Source organism: Tenrec ecaudatus, chromosome 2, assembly GCF_050624435.1.
Source record: "Tenrec ecaudatus isolate mTenEca1 chromosome 2, mTenEca1.hap1, whole genome shotgun sequence".
Lineage (NCBI taxonomy): Eukaryota > Metazoa > Chordata > Mammalia > Afrosoricida > Tenrecidae > Tenrec > Tenrec ecaudatus.
The window spans coordinates 97029240-97039515 of record NC_134531.1 but is presented as its reverse complement, the minus strand read 5'-3'; the positions used below and the strand labels follow the sequence as shown (position 1 = coordinate 97039515).

At 40.4% G+C, this 10276-nt stretch overlaps 1 pseudogene; it reads left to right on the top strand.

Moving 5' to 3' along the window:
* Positions 1 to 2658: 2658 nt before the first annotated feature.
* Positions 2659 to 2810, top strand: LOC142441741 (U1 spliceosomal RNA; annotated as a pseudogene).
* Positions 2811 to 10276: the final 7466 nt, after the last annotated feature.

Genomic DNA, 10276 nt, shown 5'->3' with positions numbered 1-10276 from the left:
TTTTAACAATTTATTAGGGGCTCATACAATTCTTATCACAGTTCATACATATACATACATCAATTGTATAAAGCACATCTGTACAGTCCCTGCCCTAATCATTTTTTTCTCCTCTTTTCTTTTTTTAACATTTTATTAGGGACCCATACAACTCTTATCACCATCCATACATATACATACATCAATTGTATAAAGCACATCCATACATTCCCTGCCCCAATCATTCTCAAAGCATTTGCTCTCCACTTAAGCCCCTTGCATCAGGTCCTCTTTTTTTTTTCCCCTCCCTCCCCTTTCCCCCTCCCTCATGTGCCCTTGGTAAATTATACCTCGTTATTTTGTCATATCTTACCCTATCCGGAGTCTCCCTTCCCCCCTTCTCTGCTGTCCCTCTCTCAGGGAAGAGGTCACATGTGGATCCTTGTAATCAGTTCCCCCCTTCCAACCCACTCACCCTCCACTCTCCCAGCATCGCCCCTCACACCCTTGGTCCTGAAGGTATCATCCACCCTGGATTCCCTGTACCTCCAGCCCTCATATGTACCAGTGTACAGCCTCTGCCCTATCCAGTCCTGCAAGGTAGAATTCGGATCATGGTAGTTGGGGGGAGGAAGCATCCAGGATCTGGGGGAAAGCTGTGTTCTTCATCGGTACTACCTCGCACCCTAATTAACCCATCTCCTCTCCTAAACCCCTCTATGAGGGGATCTCCATTGGCCGACACTTGGGCCTTGGGTCGCCACTCTGCACTTCCCCCTTCATTTAATATGGTATATATATACATATACATATACACATATATACACACACTTATATCGTTTTTTTTGCATGATGCCTTATACCTAGTCCCTTAGCACCTCGTGATCGCACTGGCCGGTGTGCTTCTTCCATGTGGGCTTTTTTGCTTCTGAGCTAGATGGCCGCTTGTTCACCTTCAAGCCTTTAAGACCCCAGACACTATCTCTTTTGATAGCCAGGCACCATCAGCTTTCTTCACCACATTTGCTTATGCACCCATTTGTCTTCAGCGATCCTATCATGGAGGTGTGCAGTCAATGATATGATTTTTTGTTCTTTGATGCCTGGTAACTGATCCCTTTGGGACCACTCGATCACACAGGCTGGTGTGTTCTTCCATGTGGACTTTGTTGCTTCTGAGCTAGATGGCCGCTTGTTTATCTTCAAGCCTTTAAGACCCCAGTCACTATCTCTTTTGATAGCCGGGCACCATCAGCTTTCTACACCACATTTACTTGTTCACCCACTTTGGCTCCAGCCGTTGTGTCGGGAGAGTGAGCATCATAGAGTTCCAATTTAATAAAAGAAGGTATTCATGCATTGAGGGAGTGTTTGAGTAGAGGCCCAAGGTCCTTCCGCCACCTTAATACTTGACCTATAAATATAGACACATAGATCTATTTCCCCATCTTCCTATATATATTTGCATGTACATGTCTTTGTCTAGACCTCCATGAATGCCCTTTGATTCCTAGCTCTTTCCTCCATCTCCCTTGACTTTCCTCCTGCCCTACTACCATGCTTCATTGCCACCTGGGCTAGAGTATACCTCTTCTCTAAGCAACCTTACCCTTGATCATTTCCCACCATGCCTGCCACTCCCCCTTCTCTACCATTTGGGGTCCCGTGTTTTTCCCTTGTCCCTGGGTTTGTTAACACCACTTGCTTCTTAACTTTTTACATAAATATTTATCACACATTTAGCAAAACAAAAAATTAATATTGATACACTAGCAACCTAACTCTACTGCCTTTTTCCAGATTTCACCAAATTTTATAAGACCTTTTTCAAGAATCTAAACTAGAATAACATGCTATAGTTATTCTGCATGCTTCCATGATCTCCTCCAATCGATGCATATTCCTAAATGTTTCTTTGATTTTCATGACCTTGAAATTTTTTAAGAATACGGTTGTCGTATTTTGTGGGAAGCCCCTCAGTTGGATTTGTCCGATATTTTCTCAGACTATACTGGTGGTGCTGTAAGGAAAAGTGTTGGACAGCCAACCACAAGAACAGCAATACAAACCGGAAGCTCCTTGATTGCAAGATAAAGTTATCCTGCAGTGGTAAAGATTCAGTTTCAGAAATCCTGTGTAGGGTTGCTATGAGTTGGAACAGCTCAATGGCAGTAGGTATTAGGCTCTCCTGATAACATGTTCAAAGAATGTGAGACAAAGTCCTTCCATCCTGGCCTCCAGGGAGCACTGTGGCTGCACTTCTTTTAAGGCAGATCTGTTGGTTCCTTTGGTACTTTTAATCTTCTTCATCAACACCATAGTTCAAATGCATCAGTTTTTCTTCCAGCTTCCTTAAACAATGTCCAACTTTCACATGAATAGGAAACGGTTAAGGATACCGTGGCTTGTTTCAGACACACCTTAGTCCTCAAAGTAACAGCCTCTCTTGGCAACACGGAAAGTGGTCTTGTGCAGCAGAATTAACTATTGTCATAAAAGGCATACATATAACCTTCCCTAAAATCATGTGAAAATGAAGTCAATAGAAGTTGACTTACTGAAATACCCCCAGAATTTGAAGTAGCAGAAAAACTATTTAACGCACTATTATTTGTAAAAGGAAAGACACAATGAGTGAACTAGCAGGGAGGTCTGATAGGATATGAAAAGCATTCTGTCATACTTACCTGGCAGGGGAGGGACCATGATCACGAAGATGGTTTTCCAAGGCGAGGCTCATCCATTGCACTCCGGATGTGCTGACCCCTGCGATTTCCCCAAATGTGGGAAACTCGACTGCATAATTTGTGGTAGTGGGGACTGCGTTCACAAAAAAAAACAACATTTTGTTAAAGATTCAAATGAAAGTTCTATGTGTATATGTATAAAGATGATCATATTGATAAACATTTTAAACCATAATTTTAACATTAAACTTAAAGAACATTGAGAACAAAAAATTAATAATAAAATTAAAGTATTGAAAAATGAGCATGAAATGGTACATTAAGAATTAGAAGCTTAGGGGGGAGTGGGGGGGAGAAGGAAAATGAGCAGCCAATATTAAGGGGCTCAAGTAGAAGGCAAATGTTTTGAGAATGATGATGGCAACAAATGTGCATATGTGCTTGACACAATGGATGGATGGATGGATTATGATGACATTTGTACGAGCCCCCAATAAAATGATTTTTAAAATAAGATTAGAAGCTTATTTTAATGTGTATAAGTTATGGCCTATGATGACATTCAAGAAACCAATGTTGAGATCTACTTTCAGAGACTTGGAGTAATAGTGAAAAAATACATTTGTAGGTGAGCCAGGAACCTCAATGTAACTAACACCTTCAAACTCTTAAAAAACATTTTATCAGAGCCAGTAAAATCAAAACAGCATAATTTTCATTTCTCACTTTCTTTTCTCCGTCTACCCTGTGTTGCCAAGGCAGAGAAATATTCAGAGCATGAACCACGAAGAAAAACCTAAGAGGGGGGTCGATTTATTCACAAACGGGATAATCAATTCCCCCGGTGACTACAAAAAGGCCATGTATTGAGTATTAGAACATACCAACTCTAACATTTATAGAAATCGTGAAAGTTCTAAAAATGACCGGCCAACGGGTTATTTTTGGCTAGACCACACTGTGTGCACTTTATTCCACACAGGCTGCGTATGTTAGATACACTGAGGGAAACGGATCAGCTCAGTATGAACTACTGTTCAGGCAGCAACCACAGATCAATTAGCTCCAACCCCGGACTTCCTTGACAAGAGGGCCCTCGTAGGCATAAACGAGTTGGGATATCATAGTATTACTGACTATGGTAACACCACTCACTTTTTAAAAAGCTAATGCCAACGCTTCCAGGTGTCCTCTGATTATACATGGTAGCTTAACAAAGTTGAGAATTCTAAAAGAACCAAACAACCCTACCCTTGGGGGTGGGGCGGGGGGGGGGGTGTTTGAAAGGAACAGCTGCCGTAATGAAAGTAGAACCATTTGGACATGTCTCGAAAACTGGCATGAAAGAACCAGTATGTGAACGGTCTGACCAGGGTGGACTTCCAGCAAGCATTTTGAGGTATTTATAAATTTACCTATGGAAAAAGAATTTGCAGTATTTGGAGGTCTGGCACAGTTACTGCCTTTCATTAAGCTTAACTAGAAACCATTTTCACAAATGTGGATCTTAGAAAACATCTATTTATGGACCATCACATACATTTATGTACAAGTTGACATTTTTTCATAGATAATTCTTTATAATAACCTTTCAGCAGATAAATACTAGTGAGTAAACAACTACATTTTCACATATGTGTTAGTGTTATGTCAACAGGCATTTTTAAGCACTCTCCGGCTAATTAAATCACCTTTCCACTTTTGAACACCTCATTTTTAATATTCTCTATTTATTTCACCATTTCCTACTGAAAGTTTAATGCCACATTTTATATAAAGTCTACTTTCATGAGAATTCTTTGTGAGCAAATAATATTTTCAGGTTAGAGTCGTATATTGAATCATGTCAAAGGAGGTGTGTTAAGAATGTGGAACCACATTTGAAAATCAGGCAGTAGTTTAGACTGAGGGAAAAGAAAATTATTCTAACAGAGAGCCAACTTAAAAATACACTATCATCTGGAGAATATTTTTTAAGCCAAGATTCATTATTCAAAGAAGGAAAAACATAAAATTTAATGTGTGGAAAAATTAAAACTCCAGCATTTGAAGAGTAACTTGGTATAATATATCGAGCGTTCTAACTTGTAACCAAGACAATTACATATACTGCTTTAGGCAACTCAAAAGCCCTAATTAAATAAAAGTCCCTCACAGAGAAATGGGATTAATTTTAACTCTTTTAAACAACCATAGTTATAACAACAAAAAAGGAATCCAAGGGCAGGACTAAAAGAGGACAATTCATTAATTCGAGTAAATCAATTCCAACTCATGGTGACCCTGTAAGAAAGAGTAGACCTGGACCCCTTGCATTTTGAACCTCTAGATCTATAAGTGGCTTTCAACCACCAATGAGTGCCTTAACTACTCTTTCAGTCAGCAGTCGAGTGCTTTAACCACTGCTCCACCAGGGTTCCTTACAGGTTGGGCCAGCATGAAGCTCTTTCCTCCTAGCTGAAAATCCATACTTCTACACTCGACTTCTGATGCTGCAGCTGGATCTTGCAAATCACATGTCTGCTTGGCCAGCGTCCTCCATGTCGGACTCCAGGGGAAAGGAGCGCTAACGAAGAGTAATGGATTCGCCACGTCTCTTTGCTTCTTGACTGCAGCTCCCTGCAGCTTCCAGGCTCATGCCATTGATGTTAGCATCACCCCAGCAACCCTTCTTTTTCATTCTTATTTTTAAACACGTCTTCGCTTCAGCAGCAGCAGTTCCTTCCCATAGCATTCTGAATGCAGCTTGTCATTTTTCCATAACTGGTCAAGCCAGTCCTCCCATGCCTTCCTGACTCTGAGACACCAGCGCCAAATTGGCAGAGTCCGCTCCTCAGAAGGTAAGGGCTTCAGGTGCATGATAGGGGAATCCACGTCTCCTTTCACTCACTGCCATCGAGTTCGTGCTGACTCATATTGACCCCTGTGCGTTTCCAAGAGCGTTTGTGTTTATGGGAGTAGAAAGCCCATTCTTCCTCCCATGGAGCTGCTGGTGGTTTTGAACTGCAAACCATGCAGATCACAGGCCCATGCTTAGCTATGACACCACCAGGGCTCCATACAAAATGTCTAAATTTTAGTAATTGCAATCACTGATTTTTGTTATTCTGGCCCTACTAACGCCAAATAGACATTTTCTAACATACTTCATAAGTCCATGAAAACTTTGTTAATACCACTCATCTTAACTATTAGCTATTACATTCTGTTATCACTTGGCATTGATCTCTGGTTATTGAGCTAACTGCCCACCATAATGCTTGCTGATCCTGGGAGTCATCAGATCTGGAAACCTTGGGTTCATTCGACTCTAGTAGCCGCAGGTCTAATCTGCTGATATCCATCAGCCTGGGGTTTTTCTGCTTCAAAATCTGGCTTCACGTTTTGCTGGCACCAGCAGTTGCACCATTCAGGAAGAGCCACAGCTTAGCATCTGACCCACGAACTTGACCCAGTCTAGACTTACTTATTGCTCAATTCTATGAGCCATTTTTCTTGATCTAAATATCTCCTTTATATACCTATATAAGCTTCTCTAGTTTTGCTTCTCTGGAGAACTCAGCCTCACACATAAGAATATTGCATATAACATGGACTGCCAGAGGACAAACAAATCTGTCTTGGAAGAAGTACATCCAGAATGCACCTTAGATGTAGGGATGGCAAGATTTCACCTGGACAGGTCATCAGGCGAGACCAGTCACTGAAGAAGGACGTTAGGATTGATGGAAGTATTGGGTCAGTGAAAAAGAGGAAGACCCTCAAAGACATTGGCAACGGGCACAGTGGCTAAAGCAATGAGTTCAGCATGGGAAAGACTGCAAGGGTGGCAAAGGACCAGGCAGCGATTCGTTTTGTTCCACCTGAGGGGTGCTCTAAGTCAGAACCAATCTGATGGCACCTACCAACAATAATATTTAACAACTTCATACCAAAAAGTACAATTCTTTACACTAAACCTTCTGTCTATATCATTGAGATGGTTTATATCTTCTGACTAAACCAGGATTGACACAATAATTTTTTTATTTTCCAAATCATTTCATTGGGGGCTCTTACAGCTCTTATAACAATCCATATATGTATTGTGTCAAGCACATTTGTACATATGCTACCATCATCCTTTTCAAAACATTTTCTTTCTACTTGAGCCTTTGGTATCAGCTCCTCCTTCCCTCACCTTCCTACCCTCATGGAACCCTGATAAATTATAAAATATTATTATTTTCATATCTCACACCATCTGCTGTCTCCCTTCACCCATGTTTCTGTTGTTCGTCGGTGGAGGGGGGGGATGTTACACGTCGACCATTGCAATTGGCTTCCCCTCCTCCCCTCACATTCCCCCAACCATTATGGTATCACTACTCTCATTATTGTTCCTGAGGGATTGGTCTGTCCTGGATTCTGTGTGTCAAGAGCTCTTATCTGTACCAGTGTACACACTCTGGTCTAGCCAGATTTGTAAGGAAGAATTGGGGTCATGATCATGGGGGGCAGAGAGAAAACATTAAAAAATTAAAGGAATGTTGTATGTTTTGTCAGTGCTATGCTGCAGCCTGGTGACTCGTCCCTTCCTGTGACCCTTCTGTGAGGGGATGCCCAATTGTCTACAAATGGGTTTTGGATCTCCATTCCATGGCCAACACCCCTCCCCCATCCTGATAAAATAATTCTTAAGGTGAGTGGTCATATTAATTCATAGGCTTGAGAAGTATTGTTTGAAAATTTGTATCTAATATTGATCTGTTTTCTATTTGCAAAATTTCAAATTACTACTTCTGTAAAACAAATCTTAATAAAAAATTCTTGTTTCCTAGGTTGTGAGTCTCAGACAAAGAGAAATAGAAGTACAGGGGCCAAAATGGAGATTTATATTAGCCAAATATTTAGGAACATCAATTAAAGTCTAACCTCTTCATAATATAAAGAAACTAAGATCCATTAGAAAGGATCCCTAGTGACACAGTGTGTTAATAATTGGACTGCTAAGTTCAAGGTCATCAGCTCAAACCCACCACCCATTCCATGGAAAACACATGTGGCTCTCTGCTCCTGTAAACGGTCATTTTTAGAAATACTACAAATTGGTTAAACGTGTAATCAAGATGCATTGATAATTATAGGTATTGGAAATAATTGCAAAACTTAGAAACAAAGAAGGAACAATAGTTGGAAAATATGGTCCTGGTGATAGAAATGAAGCTGGTGACCACATGAGGGAATTTTGGTCATAGCAAATAACTTGTTCAAAAAGCGACTGACTATACACATGGATGTTCCCAGATGGATTACACAGAAATAAAATTTACTGCATCTGTGGGAAGATACAATGTGGAAAGATCAATGTCAGTAGTGAAAACCAGACCAGGGGCTCACTGTGGAACAAGCCATCAATTGCCCTAAAGTAAGTTCAGGATAAAGCTGAAGAAAATTAAGAAAACAAATTCATTAGAGCCAAAATACAATCTTGAGTCCATCTTACCTGAAGTTCATGAACAACTCATTGAACACCAATGGCAGAAGACCTGATAAGTTATGGGAGGCTATCAAGACCATCATTCCTAAAGAAAGCAAAAGGTCATTAAAAAGAGAGAAAAGATCAAAGTGGACGTCAGAAGAGACTCTGAAACTTGCACTTAATCATAGAGTAGCTAAAGCAAATGGACAAAAAGAAAGAAGTCAAAGAGCTAAATAGAAATTTTCAAGGGGTAGTTTGAGAAGATAAAAGCCAAATATTACAATGAAATGTGCAAAGACCTAGAATTAGAAAATCAAAAGGGAAGAACACACTCAGCATATCTTAAAGTGAAAGAACTGAAGAAAAAATGAAGGCTTGAGTTGCAATCTTGAAAGATTCTATGAGCAAAATATTGAATGGAGCAGGAGGAATCAAGAGAAGATGGAAAGAATACATGGAGTCACTGTACCAAAAGCACGAGTCAACATTCCACCATTTAAGGAGGTAGCATATGAGCAAGGACCAATGATGCTGAAGGAAGAAGTTCAAACTGTATTGAATGAATTAGCCAAAAACAAGGTTCCAGGAATTGATAGAATATCAGCGGAAATGTTTCAACAAACTGATGAAGTGCTGGAAGCACTCACTTTCTGCTAGGAAATTTGGAAGGCAGCTACTTGGCCAACTGACTGAAAGCAATCTAAAGTTGTGCCTATTCCAAAGAAAGGTGACCCAATAGAATACTCAAAATATAGAACAATTTCATTGATATCACATGCAAGTAAAATTTTGCTGAAGATAATCCAAAAATGGTTGCAACATTACATTGACAGGGAACTGCCAGAAGCTCAGGTGATATTGAAAAGAGGACATGGAACAAGGGAAATAATTTCTGATGTCAGATAGATCTTGGCTCAAAGCACAGAATATCAGAATGATGTTTGCTTGTGTTTTATTGACTATGATAAGGCATTCCACTCTTTGAATGATAACAAACTATAGATAGGCTTGAGAAGAATGGGAATTCCATAACACTTCATTTGCTCATTCAGAACTTGTACATGGATCAAGAAGTAGTTGTGAGAACAGAACAAAGAAATACAGTATGGTTTAAAATCAGGAAAGATGTGCTTCAGAATTGTATTCTCTCACCATGCTTGTTCATTCCCTGTGCTGAGCAATAATCAAAGAAGCTGAATGGATATGAAGAAGAATGCATCTCAATTGGAAGAAGGCTTATAAGATATGCAGATGACACAACCTTTCTTGTTGAAAGTGGGGAAGACTTGACGCACTTGCTGATGAAGATCAAGGATTTCAGCCATCAGTATGGATTATGACTCAATGTAAAGAAGACTAAAATCCTCACAACTGGACCAATAGGCAACATCATGATAAATGGAGAAAAGTCTGAAGTTGTCGAGGACTTTGTCTAGCTTGCATCCACCATCAGTGCTCGTGGAAATAGCAGTCAAGAGCTCAAATGAAGCATTGTGTTTGGTAAATCTGCTCCACAAGACTTCTTTAGAGTATTGAAAACCTTGGATGTGACTTTGAGGACTACAGTGCACTTGACCCAAGCCATCGTATTTTCCATTGCCTCATATGCCTATGAACATTGATTAAGGAAGACCAGAGACCTCGATGTGAAAGTTGGACATTGAATAAAGAAAACAAAAAAGAATTGATGTGTTTGAAACTCATTTGAATGAGAGAAGAATATTGAAAGTACCATGGACTGCTAAAAGGACAAACTGACCTGTCTTGTAAGAAGTATGGCCAGAGTGTTAATTAAAGGCGTGGATAGTAGTGCTGCGTGTTCCATACTGTGGACCGACTGTCAAGAGAGGGAAGTTGTTGGAGAAGGACATGTTGCTTGGTACAGTGGAAGGCTAGTGAGCTAGAGGAAGAACCTCAATGAGATGCACTGACACTGTGGTTGCAGTGATGGGCGTGGGCATTGGAGCACTTGCAAGGTTGTGCAAGAAGGGAGCCTGCAATGTTGCACATGGGGTCATTCTGGGTCAGAACTGACTCAATGGCACCTAACAACACTTAAGTAGGAATTGACTCAATGGCAGTGAGTTTTTTGGTCTACTCCTGTAAAGATTTACAATCTTGGAAACCCACAGGGCAGTTCTTCTTTGTC